Source organism: Aquila chrysaetos, chromosome 23 (genome assembly GCF_900496995.4).
Source record: "Aquila chrysaetos chrysaetos chromosome 23, bAquChr1.4, whole genome shotgun sequence".
NCBI classification, from domain to species: Eukaryota; Metazoa; Chordata; class Aves; order Accipitriformes; family Accipitridae; genus Aquila; species Aquila chrysaetos.
The window spans coordinates 18,481,649-18,508,864 of record NC_044026.1 but is presented as its reverse complement, the minus strand read 5'-3'; the positions used below and the strand labels follow the sequence as shown (position 1 = coordinate 18,508,864).

General features: G+C 45.1%; 1 long non-coding RNA gene across 1 annotated transcript; it reads left to right on the top strand.

Moving 5' to 3' along the window:
- The first annotated feature begins 24,313 nt into the window (after positions 1 to 24,313).
- LOC121232565 lies at positions 24,314 to 26,898 on the top strand. Its single transcript, XR_005931224.1, has 3 exons — positions 24,314 to 24,431; positions 24,580 to 24,696; positions 26,567 to 26,898. It is a non-coding gene; the product is annotated as an uncharacterized LOC121232565 (long non-coding RNA).
- Positions 26,899 to 27,216: the final 318 nt, after the last annotated feature.

Sequence of the window (27,216 nt, the reverse complement as noted above, 5' to 3'; positions counted from 1 at the left end):
GGAACTGTAAGAACCGTTTCGGAAGGGAAATAAATGAGGACTGAAGGAAAGCAGGCTCCCTGTTTGGGAAGCCAAGTAATAAAGCCCTGAGGTAGCTGAAATGATAAATGGCTATTGCTCCTGTTTGTTAGTTGCTGGAGGTTGTGGGAAACGGAGGGGATTTTCTTGAAAGTTCTGGGAATCAGGAGGACACGGAAAGGGGGATGGGGTGAGGGGAGAGGGGAAAAGGGAAAGGTTCACAGCAGTGGCTTCCCCAATAACGTCAGGTACACGCCTGTGCCAGTCTCCCGGCAGGTAGGCTCCGTGGCTGAGGGGCAAATGACTGGTGTGAGAGCAGAGGAGTGGGGCGGAGGATCACCCCCCACCATCTGGGTGCAGAAAAACACCCCGAACTGCGTGGCACGCTACAGTGGTGTGCTACTCAGGTCGACATCAGAAAGCAGCTCAGGGGAAGAGCTGCCTAAGTCCTATGGTTTCTTGACCCATATCATCAGTTTCTCCTGGAAAAATGAGGGTTGCCTTTTGTAGCAGATGTGTTTAGAAAGCTGCCTGGGAGAATTCAGTATCACAACAAACCTTCAAGCCCAGTAACAGGCACTAACATATTGTGCTCAACATCTTTCTTTGCTCTTGTGACCAGACTCACGGCATATTACAAATTTCAAGCTTGCCTTGAAATAGCTAGGGTGTATTTAATATAACATTTCCAACCAGTTAGCTCAGACTGGGGAAAAAAGTCTGCCCATATTTGGCAGCAGAGTTAATTCATTCCCCAAGCTTAGTAGCAACCTGACTAATCAACTTGCATATTCTTGATTACAGGCTCTCACTTGCTTTTAAAGACAGGCTTATCTCTGCAAATTGGGTGATTCTTTGAAGTTCTGTCTCTAGAAAGAAGAAAAAGAGCAAGAAAGGATTTATTCCTGTCTTTGTTTACTTACTAGATATCAGAAGTGAACAATCATTTGTCTTTCTTTCTTTCTTTCTGGCAGCTTCTTCCTTTCTTCAGAATAATTTACATTAAGACATAGACATATCTGTCTATGTAAATATAGACAAATAGCTTGCAGGACAACATCTTAACAATGCTGATAAAGAGAAACAGTAAAACCAGAGCCATAGTTTTATGGATTTTCTATCAATTCTCTTAAACAATTTATATACAGGCACATACTTGCCAGTTACCTTGCCCATTTTCATAGCTGGGACTTATTTTAATGCAGTGAATACAATTTCTGTAGAGCAGAAATGCATGCATTGCTCTTCACATCTAGGATGAAAGATGTTTGTTTAGGAAGATGAGGAGTTAGGTGAAGGAATGAATCAGACAAAAAGCTGAAATTCCCAGCTGGCTCTCCCTTTCTTTTTTCTAGCAGGGGAATCAGCAAAGATGATGCTATTTCCTTTAATGAAATAAGAGTTAATGTTCAGATGAAAAGGACGCCTGCCATTAGTCAATGTGATTCAAGGTTTCTGGAATGAAGCGAGTTTGATGCCAAATATGGGGAGTTCCTTCCTAAATTGCATCATAGTTGCTCGGAGAAGTTATTTGCAGTTAGAATGAAGGGGTTAGGTGTTAACTTTGGAGCGTCTTAAATTCTGAAGGCTGAGCTCTGTCAGCTTCAGGCCAGGAGGTTTGATCTTTTGCTCTCTTTGAAGTGAAATCTGGTAGCCCAAGAAGGAAGATGTGTAGCACTGCTTATGAACAGACAGATGTGTAGATTCCCTTGCTGATTCTGATGTATGGAGCAGCACGGGTGACACATGGGACATGTTCACTCGCTCTGCCTGATTATCTGGGTTATATTTTTCCATTTTTCTCTTGAGACCCAGCTTCCTGGTAATTATACAAATGAAAAAGTGCCATCTGAGGAAAATAACAGAAGGGTTCAATGGTACTGGTGGAGAAGTATTGCTTGAAAACAGAATTCAGGGAAGATGAGTAAGGCTTGAATATGCTGGTGCAATATGAATGGATGTGTCAAAGATGTCAATTGCCATCATATTCTTTCATCCACTTAAAAGCAAGCCTTGGCAATATTTTCTCATTTAAGAGTTTCTCCCTCTACTTTCTTGCTACTGGAGATCCACCTCAGTAGAATTAGGTCTTGCAGAAGTGGGGGAGCAATTCCCCGGGGGCGAGGGAGGAGGAACCTGCCTGGGGGAACACTACCAGGCAGAGAACTGGTTTCTGCTTGGGTGTAGAGACAAAGTGGGTTTTCCTACCAAACAGAAAATTCTGTTTTAAACCAAAGTCTGTTTTAGCAGTTAGGACATGTGAGGATAGGGCAGGGCTGGGCAAGAAGGGGCTCCTCAGGCTTTCGTTATTTTGTTCCTGCCTTCCCATAGTTTTCCTCAGAAGCCAAGGCAACCTTGTGCAGCTGGAGGCTTTCATTACCCGTATTTGTACGGCTTTATGAAAATGCACAGAGCATTGTGTACGGGGGAAGCTGTGCCAAACAAATACCAGGTCTCCATCCTTGAGAGTAAAGATGAATGCAGAGACATACAAACCCAGAGAGCCTGATGGGCTTGTGATTTGAAAGCAAAAGCAGCAATCATTCAGCAACTTTTTACAGGAGTAGTCTGACATCCATCTGCACCCTGTCCCGTCACCCCTGTGCTTGTGTAACTTGTACGGACGTGAATGGGAGTTTTATGGGTGTGATTGAAAGACGCTGATGTCAGAGGGAATTCTTTCTATTGACTTTAATGGGCTTCAAATCAGGCACCATTATAGCCAGGGTTTGCCGAAGTGATTAGTGACTTTGGATTACCCTTAGCATTTGGGAAATCTCTTTGTGTCAGGGCTCATGTCAGGCACAGTTAAGTTTGAAATATATGTAAATAAAACACACATACAAAAAGTGTGCCTATCAGTGTTAAGAAGCCAATTTATATGCAGGAGACAGCTGAATCCGCTCTTTGCAAAGAAAACTCTGGTGTGGTACAAAATAAATTCCAACTACTAAAATGGCATTTGGAAAAAAAAAACAACCCTGGACTTGTCTGCAGAAAGCAGAACGGTGCAACCGGGAAACAGGGTACATTGACAGCGTACATCTGCTTTCTTCATTATCTCTGTATTTGGCTGGGTTTAGCAGGGACATCCCAGAAGGCAAGCCACCCCAGCCAAAGTCTGCTGATAGAACCTCTGTCTTGCCCCAGATTTTCTTCTGCACACAGTATTTTTCTGTCTTCTCCACTTAAGCTCCAGCCCTAGGATTTAGGCCTATGTCTCCTGCACCTCTGTGCAGCACTGGGGGGTGCCAGGGACCCCAGCCCTGGCTATACCTCCAGCTCTTGTGTAACCCAGCAATGGGTTTGGCCCCTACTCTGCAAGAGACGTGCCAGGCACATACCTTCGTGTCCGTTTAAAAAACCCCAAGCTGGTCACTCTCCTCTGCGGAGCATCATGTAGTGATTGGGACACAGACAGGTATATCAACCACTCTGCCTCTCCAAAAATCCGCCCTCTGCCTGCTGAGAAACATCTGCTGCAATGACTTGAGCACCCTGAGACATCAGCTGAACCAAGACCTCTTGAAAGGAGCTCACGTGGGAAGCCGAAGATTATGATAGGAGATCATGGAGCAAACAGCCAAGGACATTTAAAATGTGTCTGCCCTGCTGGCAAAGATGACTTTCCCGTAGCAGGGTTGGCAGAAGGACCAGTGTACCTGAGCCTCAGCTGCTGCAATCCCTTGCCTGTGCCCCTGAGGACGTGGTTTCAATTAAACCTCAGCTATTAGGAGACCTTTCCAAATGGTCCTGCTTCTTGGTCTTTCCCTCTGCCTTGAGCTGAACCTGGTAATTGTCTGGCTAGAGGACGAGAGGATGTAGTAGCTGAGATAATGAAAATTATTCTTTTCTTTTTTTTTCTCCCCCCTGTTTTGCACGGCTGGTTTTTGCCAGCTCAGCCAGCTGAACTGACTCACCCTGCGACTGTTGGAGCCCACACGAGAACTGGCAGGAGTGTGAGGTGGTGGGACGAGGGAGGAGCAGGATAGCTGCTTTCCACAGTAGGTCTCCCTCCTATCACACTAGGTGTAACCTGAAACCAAAAACTTACTTCAAAGCCACTTTTATCAACCATCTAAACTACTACATCCGGAGATGAACTGGTTGGTTTTTTTTTAAAATTATTTAACACCCCGCTCACATTGGGCCAGGCTTCATCTGCCAAGAACCCCCTTCGGCCCATCCTGCTGACAGCCGCCCTCTTTGCCTAGGGTCTCTCAAAAGTGGTCACGGAGCAGGACACGGGTCAGGTGAAGTGGGGTCAGTCCTGCTGCCCGCGGTCCCTGGTCGTTCTCTGGGCTTCAGGCTTGGCCCAGGAGCAGGATGCGGTAGGAACCCATCCCATGACCGGTACGTAGGTATCCTCCATTTACTTGATGGTGGCAGATCCTTTCACACGGTAGGAGTGCCCCTGTGCCTTGGTGGCAGGTTTGGCAGAGGTCACCTGCGATGCTAGCACAGCCACCCGTGTCCTGTGACAGGAGTTGTCGGTATGGGAGAGATGCACAGTGAGTCACAGGGACCAGACTGCGTGAGGTCCCCAAGAAGCTGCTACTTGCACACCAAACATTAAGCCTCGACAGCAAATTAAAGTGTGGTCGTGCCCCATCCCCCAAGTATTTTTAATAACTAAAGGCTTGGCTATTTGTGCGTGGTATAAGGTAGACTCAGTTCAGTTCCTCCACTTTCTCTCTGGGGCCACATTGTCTGCATTTCAATCTCTGCAGTGATCTTGCTTTATCAGCAAGAGTGAGTAGTCCCATCCTGAATAACCTGGAGTCTGGAAAATGTGAGTGGGAATTCCCCCGGGCTAAGGAGCGAACTGGATGTGAGAAAGGGCTGCCATGGATGTCTCAGGTGCAGGGCAGAGTGAGTCTGCAGCTTATGTGCATCAGATCGTGGACATCCATTACGGTCCTCTGGCAGTCTTTAATGAAAGGTTGGAATTACCTTGCAGGTGCACAGGTACTTGGGGCAGATGTAGCTGAACTTTCACCAAGAATAAAGAAATTAAAGATAAAAACAGAAATCCCTCAAAATCTGCCAGGGTGAGGAGAAAGGGAAATGTCTGGGAAAAGCAGGCAGAAGTTAAGCTTCAGCACAGGGAGAGCACATGAAGTTACTCCAAAAGGAAGCTGTAGCTGCTGCATAAGTGTTTTAAATGAATGAAGAATTTGAATTCTGTAAGGATCCTGCTGGTGAGCATTAGGCATGTTCAAGGCAAACCTGCCTGGCTTGGCTTTCTCAGGGGAGGAAAGTGGAAGAACGCTTTGGTTTTGACTCTAAAATGGTCTTAGGGATCAGGTAGGTGTCCTGTTGCTCAGTCTGACTGGGACTAGGATAATTCTGGACAGAGAGGGAGCTATGACTTGATGCACTTAGAGAATTTCATAGTGATAAAGCAAGGTATCTGTGAAATTTAACAGCCTCTAAGCTAGGGGGCAGCTGAGCAAGAGTTTCTGGACTTTGTTTTAAAGATTTAAACGAAAGACACGGTGAAGTGTATGCATGCTTTCACTATCCCATGAAGGGTGCTGTAGGTGAAATTTAGTGGCAAACGCCCAAAGCAAACTCTAGGTTTTACTTGAGGACTTTACTTCATAGAGGTTAAAACAACCAGCAGACCTACTACATACCACTACTGCACAGTGGTATCGTAGTGAATGTGGTTGTCCTCCACGTGAGCAGAGGTGAAAAATTCATGCTTCTATGAGTAATGCTGGCTTCATTTGGTAATGGGTCCGAGTGATGCTTCTTCTCTCAGGTTCAGGGGCTTCAGGATCAGGGCTAGAAAAACTGGGTGAGTAAGTGCTATTTGCCTGTTAGCTGAGGTAGGTAGCGCTTCATGCAGGGGCTCACTCTACCTTCCCTTACACCAGCAGTTTGGGGTATGTTCAGCTATCAGTCTCCGGAAACTGGTATTTTTTTGCAGTACTGCCTTTCTGTCTCATGGTGGGAAATAGCAGAGAAGCTTGCAGTGACACAAGTTTCGAGTGATCCAGTCCCAGCCTTGCTTGCTGCTTTCTGCCTGGGGAAGGTGCCAGGGCTGCTGTAGCCTCATCAAGCGACAGCCGTATCCTTCAGCTCCTCAAAACAGCACTTCTTAGAAGCGGCGCCAGCTCCTGCCTGCCTTTTTTGAAGGGTGCCTGGTCTGTCAGCTGAAGGGAGACGCTGAAATGGCACGTGCCAGTTCAGGTCCCTTGCATTTCTCCGTGCCCTACCCGAAGCACCGACAAGCACAAACCTCGAAGCCCGGCAGCAGCATCCCCAGTGGGACTTCGTAGGAGGGGAGACAAGGCGATCCTTATCTCCAGGTCGACCTACGCCGGCGCAGCTTTCCTTGACTTCAGCTCGGGCCACGGGCTTACGTAGGTGAACGTCAGAGTTAGCTGCAACGCAGCGTGCTCGCCGGCTGCTCCCGTCCATTTGTCCCTGGGGCGCGTCTTGTTTCCAGGGGGAACAAGCCGAAGAGAAGCCATTAGAACTGGATAGTGCAGGGGGTGCAATCCACCGCAGTGGGGAGATTACTATGCTGCAATGTCATTCTCTTTTCCTCCAGATCATCTTTCCTTTAAATACACACCGGGTTGACAGTGTGAGCAATATTTTTCCCCAGATTTTGGCAGCTAGCTCCCAGCTTTTGCTCTGATCTGAAGTGTGGCCATGTTTGTCATTTTACTGAAGCTGCAAACCGAGCCGTGTTAGTTTGAGCCCCACTAGCAGATACCCATGTCTTGTGCTTTCTTTTCTTTAGGAGGTGGGGCGATGCTTTGTACCAAAACCTCCCACAGATGTGTGCGTTTCAGCTTCTGGTGGCATGGCTGTTTGTGCCAAATGACTTCAATTATTCTGAGAAGTTTTAAGCTGCTTGAAATTGAGTTAATTGTAGATCCTTCATTCTAGTTGTGCTAGAAAACAACTGCTTTTATAAAGAACTGAGCTCATGCTGTGTGCAACCTCTATCTTGAACCATAAGAAACAGGAAACCTATGTGGGTTTTCTTGCAACAACCCAACATTTATAGTTGCTTTCAGAGCAACAGCTAGTGAGATTATGCAGCCATGCACCACAGCTCTCAAAGGGGAAAATTTATCTGAGAGGCTCCTGTCCAGCTCTGGTATGCATTTGAAAGAGAGCCACTTCAATTTGCAAATGGTCCTTTGTTTACCTGCTTTGCTTCCCAGTGGTTTGTCTGTTTTCATCTTCACCGGGGTGCTAGGCAAACCGGGATCAACCCTGCAGTCTCAAAATTCGGAGTCAGCTCCAGGGAGCAGCAGGAAACCTCTTTAGGTGTGCCAGGGACCTGTGTTGCCCAGTCCACACATTCATGACTTGCCAGTTCTTTCCTCACTGTTATCCAATGCGATCCCAAAGAAACAAAATCCACCTTGCCTCCCACTCCTTGTAGGCCAAAGGAAGGGCTAAGGATTATGAATACTCCCTCTCGCCTCTCGCCCTCCGCTGCCAACCAATAGTCCGTATCATAATTGCCGTAATCCCTCTAAGCTGGGGAAGCGCTGGCTGGGGACAGGCGCTTTCAAAAGAGCCTTGCTTAATGCATTACATTCTACTTGTCATGCTTGGCTGCTTGCTGAGGGTTAAAAATGAGTCTCGATAGCAGAGATTACAGTGGCTATGAGGAGATGGTTTGGGGAGTTTACGGTTTTGCTTGCTTTCTTTTTTTTTCTTTTAAGATGTGGGAAGAGTTTTTATCAGGGAAAGAAAAGTAATGAAACAGATTGGAACAGCATATAACATTTTTTTACATGTTGCTTTGTATGCTTTTAGCAAAGACACGTATTTAGTGTTACCAAATTTTTACTTGAAAAGCAATTGGGGTTCTTGTTGAAAAACAATTCGGGCTTTGGGGTTTTCTGGCAAATATAAGAAAACTATGAAAAGCTGGGGTTCCTCCTGGAAAACACCATTTTGAAGAAAAAGTGATACATTTTGTCGAAAAGGGACTTTCAAATGTTTTCCAAGTTAATATTTGAATCTCTTTCTCTGTTTGAGGTTTTTTTCTTACAGTGCCCAGTCCCATCACTGGGGACGGATTTTCAGATGGGCTCTTCTTCCATTACCACACCAGAAGCAAGTGTCCATTAATGTAGTGCAGCTGAGGGCGCTGGGGATTTGGCACTTTTTGAGATCTGGCTACAGTCACTCCACTTGAAAGTGCAGAACACCTGAAAATTTGGCCTCTTGTCTCAAAGGCTTGTGGCTTTTCTAAAGTAGTTTTACATCTACACTTCAGCTCCTTCAACTTCTGAATTGCGAACCTGGGAGCTGAATAGCCAATAAGCAGTATGCGTGGGCTCACTTGTCTGCCACTTGGTTGTATTTTCTGTAGAATCACTAACTGCTTACTTCCCAGCCAAACCTAGCAATTCATCAGCCTTCAGATGTCGCAAAGGCATCTTTGCTTCCACCATGACAGATACTGGAACTGAAGCTGAAAAATGATGAATTCAAAACTGAAATAACAAAAGAGAAGTCTTTTTATCTTAATTGTCCTGCTCTTTATTTTGCCTTAGAAGTACTGGAGGAAAAAAAAGGCCTAATACAAGAAGACCTCCAGGTCTGTAACTCATGCCAAGACATAGCATACCAGGTCCAGTTTTCCAGAAGGAACAGTTTGATTGTCTAAATGTTTAATTGTTCAAACAGTGTAAGAATCTGTACAGGTAGAAGGGCCAGCAGGTGCCCCAAATGTATTTACATACTGAAGAAAGGCAGGTGGGAGCGGGGAGAATTTGCAGAGAGGTAGCCGTCTCCTCTCAGAGGCCGTTCTCGCTGAGCCCCTGCCGCAGCTCGGTGCAGGAGCTAAGGGCGGCTCTGGCCACTGAAACTGGCTTCTCCAGTTTCGGATCTGCACAGGAAGAACACGATGCTCTTTTCTAATTTCTAAACGACTTGTGCAAGCTCTCTGCACAACAGCCTGCGGCACGCCGCTGAGAGGGACTTCCTGCCCAGTTGCAAGGACGATTTGGACACCGAAGCTCCTTCTACTTTTTTTTCCCCTGTCTTTAGTTTTTGCCACAGTAAAGCCAAGCCACAGAGCCCACACTAAAGAGGCAGCCAGGCAACTTTTTGTCAAATACGTAACACAATGTCAAATACATTCACAGGAGGTAAGCAGTAGCTCTAAAAGCATAATTAATAGCAACTGGAGGCAAAAAAAAAAAAAAAAAAAGACCGAAAGAAGGGAAAAAGTATGGAGAAGCTGAGGAGCTAATAAATTGTTGTCAGTATAAACAAACTGAAAGTAACGATTGGAACAGAAAGCTGTCAATCATTCTTCAAAGCCAGGATGAGGTGGAGATACCAGAGCACCGGGTGGCATGCATAATGGCTGATGTCTTCCCTGCAGGGGTACAAGGAAACTGCGGTGCCTGGCTGTGCTTCCCCGTGATGCTGTTGCATCCCGACTGCCTGTTGGGATGCATGGCCTTCCTTCTTTTTCTGCCAGTGTCCAGGGGAAGCCCGGGCAGCCAAGAGCAGTAGTGTTCTTCAACAAGACCCCCTGGCTGGCTGCCTGGAGAATCGGGACTGCGAGGCACAGCGCTGAACACAAGTTCAGATAAGGCTTGGAAGAATGCCTGCTTCCCTGGCGAGGGCATCACAGCCCTTTTCCCAGCCGGCTTCGGTCTGGGTCACATAAACCTTCCCTGATGCCGAGGATGCTTTCAATATGCTTGCCAGTTCTTGGTCGCGGACAACTGCAACTAGGCTTTAAGTAGAGCACAACTGATGAACATCAGAGCGGCTAAGCTTTGGATGCATTGGTGCATCTAAAGAATAAATTAGTTCCTAATTCAGCCAAGTGGGAACTTAAAACTGCGAGCACGCTTAATGTTACTTGCTGTATCAGGCTTTTCCTCAGCCTGCAGTTTGCAAGACCCTTCCAACATGCTGCCAGGCTCTTCATCTGGTTGGAGGGAAGAAAGTGAAATAGCTTTTCAGTCAGCAGTCTCTTGACAAGCGGGGAGCAACAGGACCCATGAGTGCCGATGGCAATATTTTCCCATGTTTTCTCAGTCTTGTCCTCCGTGTTCTCTAAAATATGTGGAGACTGTTGAATTTTATGTGTAGATGTTTGGACTGCCAAGTCAGTTTACATTATGAATAATAACTCATCGATGTTTCACCAGAAAAAAAAAAAGATCATAATTAAAACAGACTCTAAAAATGATTTACATATTTTGCAATACCACAGGAATGTGGTGGTTTATTATGTCAGGTCTGTCAGGATAGGATAATTCCTGTACATGTCAAATCCCAGGTTCCTGCACAGCCATGGCAAATTAACTGCAAGAACAAAACCAAATGTGCCTGCTGCTTAAACCTGAGCTAATTCTGCAGAAAAAGCTCATTTTACTATTTCCCTTTGTGTACTCTTATTTTATCCCTAGCTAGGCCTTCTTCCCACTCAGGAACGATTTCAAAAGTAGTAAAAGCTCTAACAACCCCGAAAACAGAAATGGAAAATGATCTCGTGACTGATGTCAGTTCCCTGTGTGGTCTGAGGTCCAAAACCCACCCAAAGGAGGCACCAGCCCCGGGCAGGGGGAAGGGGCATGAGACTGGTCAAGGTGGACCTGCAGGAGTCAGGACACCAAGGGTTTGCTCCCAGCACTTCCATCAGTGCAGTATTTGGGTGCTTTGGAAAACCATGTCCAGTGAGATTGTGTGGCTCAGCCTAAGGCAATCTGTGAGACTGGTTTTTTGATTTGTTTTATGTTTTTAAAGGAGGGAAAGCCTGAGGGCCTAAACCCTTTTAAAAAATTACCTCTAACTCATGGAGATGCTTTTAAAATGACCACTTCACCTTGGTTACCCCAAACGGACCAAAGAGCCAGAGCAACCATGCTAACAGAATTATAGCAGATGCTTGACATGTTCATAAAGTTGAAGTTACTAGAACTGCTAATACAGAGTTGAATCTAAATGAAGCCTTCCATTCCTCTCTTTCTACAGTAGGAATAAGTAGCTTTGATTGTAAAAATTAAGCAATGTACAAGTGGTAGAATAAGTAAAAAGAAGCACTGGTGGTTCAGTGTTGCTTTCAGTTCAATTCATTGGGAAATTCTGGTTGAATTCATTGGAAATGAAATCTTCATGAGATATGCTACACACTTTTGATCTGTTCTTTTTAGAGTAAAACCAGCCACACATAATTTTCACATAATCAAATACACACAAGTAGCATACCTAGAGTTTGTCAGTCTGTTGTTTTTTCAATTGCAAATGCTTTCTGTTAGAAAATACCACTATGTTAACTGAGACACTTATGTCCACTCTGACAAAACTTTGAGTAGCTTGTCAGGCCCAGTGATTCCTTGTTAAACAAGAGGGATTGGGACCTACCCATCTGCGATGGTCAATGGTGCATGGTCAAGGTGCTGGAGACCCAGCACGCCTCCAGAGCTTGCTCTCCCTGACTGAAATCTGAGCAAAAGCCATATAAATAACTGCACCCTAATTGCAGTAAGATTTCAGCTCACAGGACTGGAGACTCATTTCTTCTTTCTTCTTATATAATTATTTACTCACAAGAGAACATCTTCAGAAGGAGAAACTAAGAAAGCTGCATGCACTCATTTCAGATAGAGCACTTTGGGATGTAGCAGATTTAGGTTCAGCCCCCTGCGTGAATCGAAGATGGTGCACGGATTTGAACCTTGGTTATCTGCACCCTACAGCAGTGTCACATTAACTCTCACGTGCATCGTACTTCCAAAGCTCATGTTTGGCTTCAGGAGTTTGTTTCCCTGTGGATCCTCTGTGGGTTTGGTTTCCATGAGGTTCAGCTCACCAGCTGGATCCCAGTCTGCTGGTGGCTCTCAGGCTGCTGGTCTGTAGGACTTCCTCCAGAACCAATACCATCATCTTTTTCCCCATTCTTTACAGCCTGGCCAAAGCACGGAGGAAAAAAGCACAATTTGTGGAATTCAGGACACATCAGGCTTTGACTTGTCTTTTTGTCACTGGCGAGTCACAGATGTCACCAACAGTGCTTGTTCTTTGGGGGAGAGCTTGGCTGACGAACAGGATGGTCCTCACGCCAGGACTTTGAGCTCCACAGGCTGGAGGGAATCGCGGGGTGCAATACACCAGTCACCCCCCTTAGTCGGCACCCGGTGTCCCACTGCAGCCAACACCAGCCCCGACGCAGGTGTAAAATCTCCTTAGTTGGTGTTATCCTGTTTGTGGAACAGCTCTAATTCTTTTTCTTCCTCTTGTCCAGTTTTTGTTGTTGGTGATTTTACTGACTGGTTCCATTTCCAACTGCAGCCAAGCTCCTCTTAGATCTAAAGGAGACTGCAAATTAGTAATACCCAATCTGTTAAACAGAGGGAGTTGATAACAAGAAAAATTAAGGCAAAACAGGTGAGCTTATGCCCATCTGAGACATCCACTGCAAAGTCTTCTTCTGAGGCTTGGACTGGAATAAATGGCAGCTTTCTATAGGTTTACCAAACATTGTATGTCTTCTGTGCAGGATTTCTGCAGCACCAGAGTAGTCCATACTGAAATACTTCTTCTGATATTATATTACTAATAGCACTTTTATGACACCAGGGCCTAGAAGCCAAGGTTTCCAGAGGTCACTCTTGAGGCTAAATCATTTATTGATGCCCCAACTAAGACCAGAGCTGTGCATTTTTCAGTCTGCTGGCTGAATAACATTATATCTAAAAGGCATTTTTTCAAGTTGCATGACTTTTTTTTTTAAAAAAGTGAGGGTTTTTTTTTAAGTTGTGCTTGGTAGAAACCAAATATTTTGTTTGACCTAAAAGGAAATGCTAAATTTAGTTTTCAGGATTTAAACCCCTTTATTAACTATTGCTGAAATGGTGCTTTTAAAAACACTGAGGATAACTTTTTCTTTTTCTTTTTCTTTTTCTTTCTCTTTTTCTTTTTCTTTCTCTTTCTCTTTTTCTTTCTCTTTTTCTTTTTTCTTTATATACATTTTCTACCTGAAGAAATCACCAGATCTGTTAAATTCTAGGAATAGTTTCTGTCTTCCCATAAACCATAATTTTGATGAATAACACATCTTCCACCAAAATATCTGAATGTTATCTGGCTTACAGGAAATGTTGAGCGCTTTTTGTCTGCAAAGCTGTTACTTCTTGGTTTAATCAAAAAGACCACCAGAAAAATGAGAACTCTGGACATTATTCATGAAAAAAAACCTTGCGGGCTGGCTAGGGTGCTATGATAGGTACACAGTTCTCTTGTTACTAAATACAGAATAATGGAACTTTAGATAAAAATTATTCCATGGGGGACAAAGCAAGAGCGTTGAGTGGTGGATTTATGATTCAGAAAACATTCCATAGCATCAACAAACCCAACAAAAATAGGAAAATATAAAGATATGGAACATCGACCAAATATAGCACCAAGGGCGTGCAACAACCGTTCAGTGCCGAGCAGAAAAAAAAAAAGGTAAAATCACTTGGAAAGTTGATGTGTGTTGGGCTTTGCTGCGCTCGGGTGCATCGGAGCGGGTGCCCAGCAGGAGCTTTGGTGGAGATCCAGGTGTCCGGCAGTGGACGGCGGCGCAGGTGTCCTGCCTTGTACTTCAGGACATGGTTTAGTGGGCTTGGTTAATGGTTGGACTCGATGATCTTGAAGGTCTTTTCCAACCTAAATGATTCTATGATTCTATGATTCATCCACGCTCCTGCGCGGTGGTGCCGGGACGGCTCCGGGAGAAGGCAGGCAGCCCTGGCGGAGTGGGCTCAGGACCCGCTCCAGCCCAGAGCAGCACCCTCCAAACAAGGGAGGAAGGTTTCTGCCTCGCTGGAGGGCTGGATTCACCTCTCCTGTGTTTGGTGCGAAGCTGAGCTCCGGATTCCCCTCTGCAAGGACTATCCTTCTCCAACGACTCTACGGGGCGGGGGGGGGGGGGGCTGGTGATTCTCCTCCTAATTGCAGCACTTCAGATAAAATTTTGCTGGGATGGCTCTAGACCCAAACATTAAATTAATAAGAACTGATAACTCAGCATCTCTATTACATCTCCCATTTCTGGGCATAGTTTGTTTCAGCTGCAAGTTCTTTATAGCAGCATCTGTCTTTCATTACATGATTGCATGGTATCTGGGACTGTGGAGCAGTTAGGCATAAAAATACGAATGAGAAATGTATTTAATTTATTTAACTTACATGTAACTTCATCGTGCTGAATGATGGTAGGGAAGTAGGACCTCCAAATAAATAGTCTGCTATTTATTCATGCTGATTTTTATTCACGTCTGGTGTACTGTGGTAGTTCCTCTTTGAAGCATAAGCATATCATTGCCATATGAAAATCCCAATGACCTGAAAAAAGGAATTTACCAATTGCTGTGTTCCTGTGCTGTGCAGTCTCTCCAAAGATGCCTTGCAAGCACCTTTCCTTTTGTCTGGGAGGGCATTTCATGTGTTTGTGTGTAATACGTTGCTAAAAGAAAGATGCACTCTTACTCTCAGGCTGTGGAGCTGGCACACATTTTCTTTGGAAAACATCAGGGCTACCTGAATAAAAGCTACTTCAAAATTACCTTGCTAGTGTGTGCAGCTCCATAGGAAAATGAACAATGGATTTGTTACTAAAAGTGCCATAAATTATATTTTATTTTGCTTACCACCTAGAGAGTAATTAAAAAGCCATTTAAATGGAAAATAAATTATGTGGAAAACATAAATTGAATTTTTGTGCAACAAGGTGGTTCAATAAAATAATCATACATAAAGTTCATGGTAGAGAGCTCTGCTTTGTTTCTTTATGGGACTTCTGAGATAAATTGCCCCCCAAACTCTAATGAACTGCGTATACATACACTTTCCCATAAAAAACCCTCCATTTAAAGGTCTGTCAGACATGGCTACTCTTGTGTCTGGATGCTCTGCTTATGTAAATGTCTTTCTGGTGCTGCTACTAAGAAAACTGAACACAGTTGCAGTCAAGATAAGCTCTGGAGGTAGCTATGTAAACGATGCCAGAGACTGCGCCTTCTCTTTTGGGTAGGAGGCACATTTCAAATTATCATTAGTTTTTCAACCCTCTGCTCAGCTACACAAAAAGAGTGGTGGTTTTTCACAGCAGGACCAGCAGGTCCCTCCCACACACAGCAGGCTGAGGCAGGTAATACCAACTTCTGCAGAAACCATAGAGAGCATTATCACTAATAAGCCTGTTTGCCTCAGTTGTTTGGCTAACGGGAAAAAATGTGGCACGAGCAGAACAAACAGAAATCGGAATCACAGCATCCTTTGCCCAGAGGTTAGCATAGCACTGGGCTGAAGGCAAATCCCTCAATGTCAGCTAATTGGGAGATTTTGCAGTGAATCAGAAACTTGTGGTTCATTCCTATCCTATCCACGCCCGCGGGGCAGGCAGTAGTGTGGGGTGAACAGAGGAATTTCACTGGGACCAGCCAAGTCCCTTTGCTTTTCCTCCATTTCCTTGCCCGTGGCAGCGGCTCTGACAGCCATCTGGATCTCTTGGCAAAAAGCTCCACCAGGACCGTGCGAGGCTGTGCCACGGACACCGGTGGTGTTCTGCATACCCACGCGCAGTTCGTCCTCAGCCGGAGAGCGGGAAGAGATGCTCGTGAACGGCTGAAAGCAGGAGAGCTGAGCTGGTGAACTGGAGGGACTGGCAGCGTCCCTGGCAGGAGACCCAGTCGACACTGAGGGCTGCATGAAAACACCGAGAGCCCAAGGAAGACCTCGAGCTTGCTCCCGAGCAGACAGCGAGAACATGCCAAGCGAGGGATGTTACCCCGCGGAGGATGGACAGCGTGCTCGCCCTGCAGGCAGAGAGCCCAAAACACCATGAGCGAAGGGACGTCAAGCAGAAAGGTCTGCGGATCCCCAAGTCACGGTCCACCCAGAAAAGCTGAATATGTTGTGGGATACACCAGCCAAGCCCAACACTTGGGCAAAAGCTGCAGAAGGTGAATTTGCTGATAAAGTTTTGGAAGCGTTTACTGACACCCACAGAGTATGTGTGTTGTGGGGGCAAGGACAGCGCTGTCACCCCTACTAAGGCGTTCTGCCTGGGGCTGGTGGATTACATTGCAGCGGAAGACGCCTGGGTTATCAGTGTAAAACCAATTCAAATTCTTCCTGCTTTTGAGCTGGACGTTGGTCCACGATAGTGTCATTCCCATGGCAGTGACATTGAAAGAAAAAGCCACAGACGGCCGCGTGTAAACAAGTGAAACTCAGGACAGTATTCCTCTGTTCTCTCTAAGGCGCTGTGTGATCTCAGCGTTACTGAAGCAGCGACAATACATAGGGGAGAAGGAAGGAACAGTTGCTGTATTTGGAATATATCGGTCTGTTGAGCTTTTTTAGGAGTTTGTATTCATTTGATATACATGGGGCCAAAAGAGAAGAGGAAGCATTTGAAGGGTTTGAGCTCAAGGACCACGGTGCTGCAACACATGTCCCTCACACAAGGGCTGAGAGAGAAGCTGGGCAGTCTCGTTACCTCGCCATTTGCAGCAGAAAAGCCAGGGATGGCCATTCCAGGAAGAAAAACAGATCCTCTCGCTAAATAGACCCCAAAGAATAAAGGAAGTAAAAAAGCAAACGTTTTGCACCAGTCGAAATAGGAGCCATTTCTGCAGAGACGACTGGTGCTTGAGGCACCAGCAGGGCTCTGGCAGGGGCCGCTGGATGAGCACTGCACGGCGTTGTGGCTGTGTAGCTCTGCCTGGGGAACCCTTCGGGGTTCCTTTCATAACCAAAGTTTTTTTCACAGGAAAATAAGAGTTTGGAGACAGCTATGCTCTATACCAGAGCATGTCCCCGGGTCGCCAGCATCTTTGGAAACAGCGGTAGTGACAGCTCTAGCAAAGCCTAGGCGTTGACCAGCAATGGCAGAGAGGGCAACCTGAGCCTTCGTCCCTCATGCACAAAATGTTTTATCTTTGCTTATGAGAAGGCACTGGTAAATGAACCTCGCCATAAATCATTTCTTGCCTCTGGTGAATAGAGGTGATTTTCAGTTCGAAAGTATGAATTTCTAATCAAAAAGAAGGCTAGTGGGGAAATGTTGTGCTTCCAGCATGCTCTCTGGAGGTTTTGATGAAAGTGCTGGGGAGTAAAATGCGGAGTTGGAGATTGTTAGGAAGTGCTGTGACTTAAAAAAAAACCCCACAAATGAGCAAAATCCTGTCAAAGTCACAGACAAAACATACACTGTTATTACCAGAGCAGAAAAAGATGCTGCATAAAATAATTGAGATATTGTTAACATGGGGTGGCTGACAGCGTGTTCCCCAGATCTTTTCGCATGTGAAGGGCATACTCTTGGTGTTCTGCTAACAGACACCTGGCTGGGTAATTTTCAGTTATTACCAAAAATATGCGATAAAAGTATGCATGGTTTAGGCATGGAAATATTTAAGAGAAGGAGGAGGGGTGTTTTCTATTAGCTTCACAGGAACACTAATGTCAAAGAAGTTCGTCTGGCAAAAATGCAAGACAGTCAAGTAAAGGAACTGGGTTTGCTATCATTGGGAAAAATAATTTTTTTTTTTTTTTAGGGAAAAGTAGGCGCAGGTAGGTTTAACTTGTTTGGGAGAAAGGGCATTAATCCCCAAGATAGAATTACTAAATTTTATAGTAGTCAGGGTACCTCTGAAATAGTAATGCTTGACTTCACAGTTTGGTTGGCAGGGATTTAATATGTGACATAATATTACTATGGATATATCAACACTTATCCTATCGTTCCTCCGTGACTGTTAAGTGAAGAAGGTATCAAAATAATATGTCTCATAAAAATAGCATGGAGTCTGTCTCCAATCTGTGTTTATCACTGTTACCGAACAAAGCTTCACTAGTAAAACATGGATTATCACCTACTGATATTTGGTTCCCACATATAAAGATACTGTTATGGTACTTTTTTCAAAATGGTAGTTTTGCACAATGTCCCCACTAGCAAAACGGCACAGTATAAGCTGTATGGCTAATACAGCACGTATGTCATTATATACGGTGTCTACACATGATGAGCATTGAAAATACAGGGTACCAAGGTATCCACAGCTGCAGAGGTGCTTTGGATTTGGTCCAAATGCTCCTGACTAAGCTCTGGGAGTCTGAAATGGCTGAATGTGCTTGCCAGCTGTAGGTAAAACAAAAAGATGCAGAGATGGTTCTCCTCCAGGCAGGTGAGGGCAAGAGTGGCTCCGAAGTGGAGAGCCTTCATCCCGTGGCCTTGCCTGGTCATGGGCAGGGTCATGTCCCAGGAGCTTGTGGCTGGAGGGTAGACTTGCCCTGTGTGGAAGGAGGCCCCTGGAAGCACAAGGGAAGTGAAAGAAAGAGACACTGTGTGTGAGTACAGGAGAGAAAGAGAGAGCTCAAAATCTTGGAAGGACCCCAAAAGAGAGTTTAATTATTAATATAATTAATATGGGGAACAAACAGGAGGAACTGGAGCTCCGTGCCCAATCAGAAAGTTATGATGTCATAGGAATAACTGAAACATGGTGGGACAACTCACATGACTAGAGGATCTTCATGGATGGCTATAGACTGTTTTGTAAAGACAGGCAGGGAAGAAGAGGAGGAGGAGTCACGCTCTATGTTAAGAATGTACAGAAGTCAACTATGGCAACTGTGGAAGCCCTATCGAATGCCTCTGGGTCAAGATCAGAGGGGTCATGTCCAAGGGGGATCTTACAGTAGGCATCTGCTACCGACCTCCAAACCAAGATGATAAAGCCAATGAAGCAATATTTGGGTCACTTAAGCAAGCTTCAGCTCAAGAGAACCTGGTTCTTACGGGTGACTTCAACTACCCAGACATTTGTTGGAGGAACAATACAGCAACTCACGTGTCATCCATCAAGTTCCTGGAATGCGTGGAGATGTTAACATCATACAGATGTTAGATGTGCCAACCAGGAATGAGGCACTGCTGGACTTACTACTCACAAACCAAGAAAACCTGCTTTGTAATATCTTCGGTAGTGATAGCCTTGGCTGCAGTGATCACAATATTGTGGAGTCTGGGATTCTGCTGAGCATGCTGAAGGGTAGTACTAAGATAAAGGTTTTAGGTTTTAGATTTTAGAAGAGCAAATTTCAGCTCACTCAGAGCTCAGCTGGGAGGGATTCTGTGGGAAGCTTCCATTGAGGATAAAGGAGCTAGTGAGTACTGGGAGTTTTTCAAGAATGTTATCCTGGGAGCACAAAAACAATTCATCCCCTTTAAAGGTAAAGGAAGTAGGCGGAGCAAGAGACTCCCTTGGCTTAACTGAGAGCTTCTGAGTCTGCTCAAAACCAAAAGAGAAGTGTACTAGAGGGATGGAAAAGTGGACAAATACCCATTGAGAACTACAAGGGCATTGCCAGGGTGTGCAGAGATGCAGTTAGAAAAGCAAGAGCTCAACTCAAGCTGAAATTGGCCAGAGATGTCAAAACTACAAGAAAGGGTTCTTCAGGTACATAAACGACAAGCAGAAAGAGAAGGAAAATATTGGCCTACTGCTGAACAGGAGAAGTGAATTAGTCACCAACAACACTGAAAAGGCAGAGGTTCTCAACACTTTCTTCATCTCTGTCTTTACCAGCGCTGTTGAGCCTCAGGCCTTCGGAACAAAAATCCACGTTGATGCAAACACAGCCCCACCGTCAGTGGACTCAGGAAGAGTTGGTATGTGAACTGTTACAGGAGCTTGACCTCTACAAATCAATGGGACCTGACGTTATCCACCTGAGTGTGTTAAGAGAGCTGGCTGACGTCATTGTGAGGCCACTCTCCATAATCTTTGAGAAGTCGTGGAGATGGGAGGATGTCCCAGAAGACAGGAAGAGGGCTAATGTCACCCCCATCTACAAGAAGTGCTTAAAGGAGGATCCAGGAAATTGTAAGCCCATCAGTCTTACTTCAGTCCCTGGGAAAGTTATGGAACGGATCTTCCTGGGGGCTATCACAAGTCAAATGAAGCACATCATTGGGAAAAGCCAGCACAGATTCACCAAGGGCAAATTATGCTTGACAAACCTGATCACCTTCTACAACAAAGTAACCTGCTCGGTTGATGTGGACCAAGCCGTGGACATTGTCTACCTAGATTTCCTCAAGGCTTTCAATATCGTTTCCCACAATCTCTTCCTAGAGACACTGATGTGGTCTAGACAAGTGGTCCATGCAGTGGGTAGGCAACTGGCTGACAGTTTGCACCCAGAGGGTGGTAGTGTATTTACAAACTGGTAACCTGTCACAAGTGGGGTCCTCCAGGGATCGATATTGGGCCCAACGCTGTTTAATATCTTCATAAGTGATCTGGATGGTGGGACCAAATGTACCCTGATGAAGTTTGCTGATGATACCAAACTGAGTGGGGAAGCGGACACTTCAGAAGGGAGAGCCACCCTGCAGGAAGACCTGGTTAGGCTGGAAGAGTGGGCTAACAAGAACCTTATGAAGTTCAACAAGGACAAGTGTAAGGTCTTGCACCTGGGAAAACATAATTCAGGAGTGCAGCACAGCCTGGGATCTACGTGGCTGGGGAACAGCTCTGTGGAAAGGGACCTGGGGGTCCTGGTGGACAACCAGCTCAATATGAGTGAACAGTGTGCTACTGCGGCAAAGAAAGCCAACAGGATGCTGGGTTGCATCAACAAGGGCATCACCAGCAGAGATAAAGTCATTATCTTACTCTACTCAGCACTTGTCAGGCTACACTTGGAATACTGTGTTCGGTTTTGGTCCCCACTATGCAAAAAAGCTGTGGACAGGCTGGACAGGGTCCAGAGAGGGGCCACAAAGATGATCAGAGGACTGGGAAGCCTGCCATATGAGGAAAGGCTGACAGATCTGAGTTTGTTCAGCCTTGAGAAAAGAAGGCTTAAGGGAGACCTTATCATCATGTTCTAGTATTTAAAGGGTGGCTACAAAGAAGATGGAGACTCCCTTTTTACAAGGAGTCACATGGAAAACACAAGGGGTAATGAGTACAAGTTACTCCTGGGGAGATTCCAACTGGGCAGAAGAGGAAAATTTTTCACAATGAGAACAATCAGCCATTGGAATAATCTCCCCAGGGAAGTGGTGGATTCCCCAACATTGGACACTTTTAAGATTCAGCTGGACAGGGTGCTGGGTCATCTTGTCTAAACTGTGCTTTTGCCAAGAAAGGATGGATCAGATGGTCCTTGAGGTTCCTTCCAACCTGGTATTCTATGATTCTATGAATATCATCTACGTACCTACTCCTGTTTTTCTTGTAGGCCTCTGGCAAGTTGAACATATAAAACAGTATTTGTTTCCGTCATAGCCATTGGGCTTGAGTTGTTTGAGTTTCCATTAGAACAACATCATGCTGAATGCATTTTATTCAGATTGGACACAGAGGTTTCAAATATCCAAAGAGTAAAAATAGGCAGGCTTGTAAAATGCACTTTGAGACAATTACTTCTTTTGTCTGGTTTCCAAAGGAAATAACACTTGTGCAACCACATTGTCTGTGTGTATCTCTCTGTCTGCCTCTCTGCCCATTTGTTTAAGGTCTGAGCCCATTCACAGGCGCCGACAAAATTTGAAAGAGGGGCAGAGGCATCAACAAAATATGTTTTATGAAAGCCAGTGGCTAGGAGGAGAAGGTTTTGCGTCAGTGGAGGAGAAAGGCTCTAACCATAGTGTAATAGAGGGGAAGGCTGCAGTCTGAGCTTGCAAAGTCAGGCACTACCACACCAGCATGAATCCACAGGAGACAAAGCTGTGAAAACCCCACTCAAAGCCAACACTTTAATCAGAGCTTGGACCTCACTAGACATAAATCAGCCAGAGGACAAAAGTCTATAGGAAACAGATTTTTGTGAAACTACCTGAATAATACAAGGCTGACATATATTGGATCACCCAGGCATTGGCTACGTCTTGGTTTTTATTTGGTTCAAGATTTTATCCAAGCTGTTGGGTCTCAAAGAGGATAGGTATTAGCACAACCTATGACAAGCTGTGTTCATTTAGGTTATGTAGGAACATGCATGAGATCTTGGTTACAGCGGCTGTTTGTGCCTTTTTTGTTCTGTGTTCGTAGCAGGAGCAACCAACTCTCTCGGGACCTAGGCTGACCTCACAAAACTGTTTTCAGTTTTGGGTTTGAACCAAAATTCTGGTTTCCAGCACTGGAGGAACTTGGCAATATTCCCTGCTGGATTTTCTAATAAAGAGTGAAAATGACGTTTCCATATTGTTAGCAGGAAGCTGAAAGCACCTGAGGAGCTGGGGAAGAGCTGAAGAATCACTTCATTCTCATCCTTCCTTCAAGCAACAGTCAGTTTGCTGTACACAATGCATGTAAGATGGAGAAGGACACAGGATAGGATTGAAGTTTAGCACAGACGAAAAAATCCGTGGATGAAATGCAGTACTCAGGAGTCATTCAGACCATTGGAGTCAAGGGATACCAGCAGGTATGTTTGCCCTGGACTCCTCTACAATTTCATCCAGTCAAGAGTGTGAATTGATTGCTAGAGAGGAAGCTAGAAATTCCTACATTCAGCTCTGGTTTCTGCTTTTACGCCTCCCATCAAGCCAGGAGAGAAAGCTGAGGGTGGCCTCGATGTACGACTGTGCTGTTGCACAATTGAAATTGCACTTGTTTCCTTTCCTTAAATAAGGCTTGCTTTTCAGATGTTTAAACATATCTGGGCCTGGTCATGACTGAATAAACTGGGGCTAAGCCAGGTAACCATGTTGTATTTTACATCTCTTTTTCTAAGACTTTTCTTTTTCTTTGAGGCATTGTCTTATGTTGTGCTTTGTCCATCCATTACACTGTGCTTCAAATCACACGCTGCTCTGCAGTTCTGGGTTGTAAGTTAAGCATTTTCCTCCTCTTCACCCCACTCCCAAATATTTTTCCAGCAGTCAGTACCAACTTAAGCTTTTTGACAATACCCAGTCACACTATGTTAATGAGAAAAATTTAGCTTGGGGTCTAAAGTTCTACCACCCACAGACGTTGTACCACCCACAGATGTGTTGCTATAACCTTGTCTTCTTCCCTTAATTTTCCTTCCCCCTTTCCGTGTGCACTAAGGCCGTGAGCCCTCCATGAGAGGGGGTCCCCGCTAGCCCCTCTGCCCTGTGGTCCTGCCCCCTTGCTCGTCCCCACTGGGAGCTCTGCGGGAAAGCGTTGTGCCCCTGCCCAGCCGCTTTCCATGGGAAGCCAGGTACACAGGGCACGAGCGGGACTGGAATCATGTTTATCTGCATCCCAACCTGAAATTCGGTTGGGATCTGCTAGGTATGTTTGTCTCTACCTGGCAACTGGGAAGAGCACCTGGGGTTTACCGCTTCAAGATAGCCCAAAATGTTGTCAAGAGCATATTTTAAGACACTCTGCAATAAATTTAATGTTGAATTGAAGCATTTAACAGTTGCCCTGCTCTCACAATTCAAATAATGAATGGTATGGTAGGTAACATATCCTTGCACAGAGCTTTAAATGCTTCCATATGAAACGTACTCAAACAAAACAGAATAAATTCCAGAAAAAAAACCAAGAAGTGGAGTGAATGGCATGTGTAGAAAACTTGAGAGCACAAAATATGTGCTAATATAACAGCTGGTGAAACAATGACCAAGGCGAGCCCTGGTAATTGTCCACAACAATCTGAGAGTATAAACAGGCAAGGGGGAGAGAGAGAGGGAGAAATTATTTAGCCTGGCAGTCAACAGCAATTTGGCGTTGCGGTGCCACAAAAAAAAAAAAAAAAAAAGGACTGCCAGAGCCCCAGCAGCGTGTACACGCTCAGTCACGCAGAAATCGCCTCTCTGGGTCAACCGCTCGGAGGAGAGATGTCCCGTTGTGCAGGAACAGCTGCCGTGCCAGCACAGGGACATGCGGGAGCCACGGCCACGGAAGCTCTGCGTCGTGTTTTTCCCCTCCCAGACAGAGATTGGGAAAGTGCAGTCCATTGTTCCCGGGTCTTTAGAGGTTGCTTTACTCGGTCGCCTCATTTCCATAACGCTCCCTGGCCTCCCAGTAGCCCACACTGATTTGATGAATACAGTTCTGTCTGGTTTAGGATTCACTACTCCCCACGTCCCAATCTCTCGGTTTTGTACTAGGTAGTCTCGGTCCCTGTGCAGAAAGATCCTGCTGGAGCCTTAATTAAAAACCGTGAGCACAAAATAAAAGCATTTTCCTTTCCTTTCCGCATACTGCTGCCTGCCTTTCTGTTTCAGCTGAAAACGAACAGGAGGGAAGAAGACGTCACAGCCTGTAGCTCTGGGATAGGCAGTAGCATGACTTGGGAGAATGGGGGAGGAGGCTCCTTTGCATCCAGAAAACCTGGACCGATGTAAAATATAAAATTGAGTGGAGAGAGCAAGAGAGAGTGAACAAGTTCTTCCTTCTCCACCCTCCCATCCCCAGGTATGTCTATGTTTCTCCACATTATCATTGCAGCTGAAACACTTGACGCAGAAGCGTTACTAAGCTTCTCTTCAGAAGCTCCTTGGTGCATTTGCTAGGTGGTGACCTAGATGTTTTCCAAAGGCTTGACTCAGCCTTCACTTTGCAGGCTCTTGGTAGTCCAGGGAAGAGTGAGGACCACAGATAGGAGCCACAAAAAAAAGTATAGTCTCTTCTGGGAACTTTTGCTTCATGTTGAAGCTGAGGTACTGCACGCCTACATGAGGTAAGCTTGATTTTTGGATGTCACAGCAAAGTTGTGGAATCATAAAAGTGGTAGAGTTAGAGGATATCACCAAATATTTGGTGGTATTCACCATCTTCTTGCCAGCACAAGCCAGCTCGTGCCAACAGACCTTCTAGTTGTTTTATTTATCCCAAAGATGGGAATTCCTCTTCACCTGGGGACTCTTCATAGATTGTGCTTTTAAGATTTTTTTTCCGTCATGAAACGCCTGGATATTTTTTTTCTCTTCCTTACCATCTTATCCCTAAACCAGCACCAGGCTAATAATTCCTTTATCTCTATTCAAGCCTGGCACCACTATCATCATTCACCCTTACCAGTGTGGTGATCCAGAACACATCTTGTCAGCCTCAGTGATGTGTCTTGGTGGGTACAACCTTGTTCAGCAGTACATCAGATTTAAGATCTCACAGTCTCCCATATAAATATTTGCAGGTGCTCTTTCAGAGTCAGCAAGAATGATATATTTAGTTCCTTCTAATAAGTCACTTGCTATAGCTCATTAATCACTGTTATTACACTCTCAATGCATTTGGTGAATGTAGCAATATGGCATTTGAGTACTTCTGGAAATAAGACAGCTCATTAATTGAAGCAGTGTCTAAAACCACTTTTATTTTGCTATTCATTAATAACTCCACAAGTAGGTTTTAGTTCACAAGAATCTTTGCAGAATTCAGCAGCACTGTAAATATTTGTGTAAATAAATAATTATATTAAAAATAAAGTTCCGAATAGGAGGCCATATTTGTACAAAAGATTCGTCTGACCCTTATGTGCTTTTGTGGCTATTTCATGCATTCAAGGAATACATTAAATATTTTTCCTCTAAGGTTATTAGCCTTGCTGTTTAAACAGAGGCCATATGCAAGAACTGTTTTTTCTAAGCAAGTAAAATTTGTGTATCCAAATTAATTTTGCAATAATTTCAAGTGATGCATAAATTCACAAAAATCATAATTAAAAAATGCAAACAAGGTCACTAGTGCTTTAGATACAAAGGTCATATTACTAGTTTTATTAACTTGTTTTGCAGTTCTTCTGTGTAAAAGTGTATTTAGTCAGGGTGACTTTTTTCTGGACAGATAGAGAAGAAATTCTGTCCCTTCCCTACTCAGGAATGTTTTGTCTCAGTAGGTGACAGTAAATATATATTCATAATCAAGTACTGCAACTCCCTACTAAAATTTGTCCCCACTGTCAGGTGTTTCACACTACGGTCTCCCTGGATTCTTCTTTCACACGTACAATCTGACCTTGACCCTATTTGTGTAAAGCATCCTCGGGCAGACCATGAGCATCACCCACAGCCTCACTTTTCCTTTCCTCCCATGGGTTAGTTTCAATCCTGATGAATCGGAGGTGGGTTTATCAGAAAGGGTGAGGGGATCCTTGTAGGACCCTGTCCCTCTTCCCATGGTGAAATGCCAACACATACTGTATTTTAGTGGAAAGCCACAATATGAGAAATGGGGAATAGGAGACAGCAGGTTGCAGGGAAATAGAGCCTCCTCTAATGCTTGCTTGCGGTACGCCCCAGCAGCCCATCTCCTTTCAGGCTTTCAACACCAGTCCTCACACCACGCTCAACCTGAGACCCTAGCAGCGCTCCACTCTGTCTTTTGGGGGAACGTTTCGGTGACCCATGTCCGAACAGCTCCACACCCATTCTGCCCGTACTGAAGAGCCTAGGTGTTTCATGGGGTCTCGTGCTGCCAAAACTAGGCTACTCACATTTTGTTTCTCTTCCCCTCACTCACATTGTGTCTGCACTGCAGAACAACTTCACGGAACAAAGGTATTCATTTGCCCTCATGATGGTAGGCTCAGATCTCTGTGCTCTCCATAGCTTCTTTCATTCATCTGTGCTCCTCCGGTCACCCTGCCATTGCTGCCTGGGAGATGTTCTGTGGCATAAATCTGCTCCTCAGTGCGTGTTGGTATCAGCGCATCAGCTCTGCTACACAGGTAAAGCAACAACAGAAAGAGAAGAGAAATGAGATTATGGTTAATAAATTTCAGCAAATGACATGAAAGCTGCAATCTTAATTTAGGCCTAAAGATCCGAAAGGACTATTTCAGCAGTGGCAGAATCTTCTTTTGTGAGTTCTGTGCACAACACAGAATCATAGAATCATTTAGGTTGGAAAAGACCTTTAAGATCATCAAGTCCAACTCTAAACCTAACACTGCCAAGTCCACCACGAAACCATATCCCTAAGCACCACGTCCACACATCTTTTAAATAGCTCCAGGGATGGTGACTCAACCACTTCCCTGGGCAGCCTGTCGTGTTCAGAGCTCTGCCGTCCTGCACCTGAGTAGATGTACTTCTGTACCACAGATTACGTGGTGCTTAAAATGATTATGGGGAGGAGAAAAAAACCACTGGCCTGCAACACAGAGACGTTTTCTTCAGTCTGTGTTAGTGCGTGTACAGCGAAGGTGAGTGCAGCGCTCTGACTTCAGTGGGCACTGTTGGGTAGTAAAGACAAAATG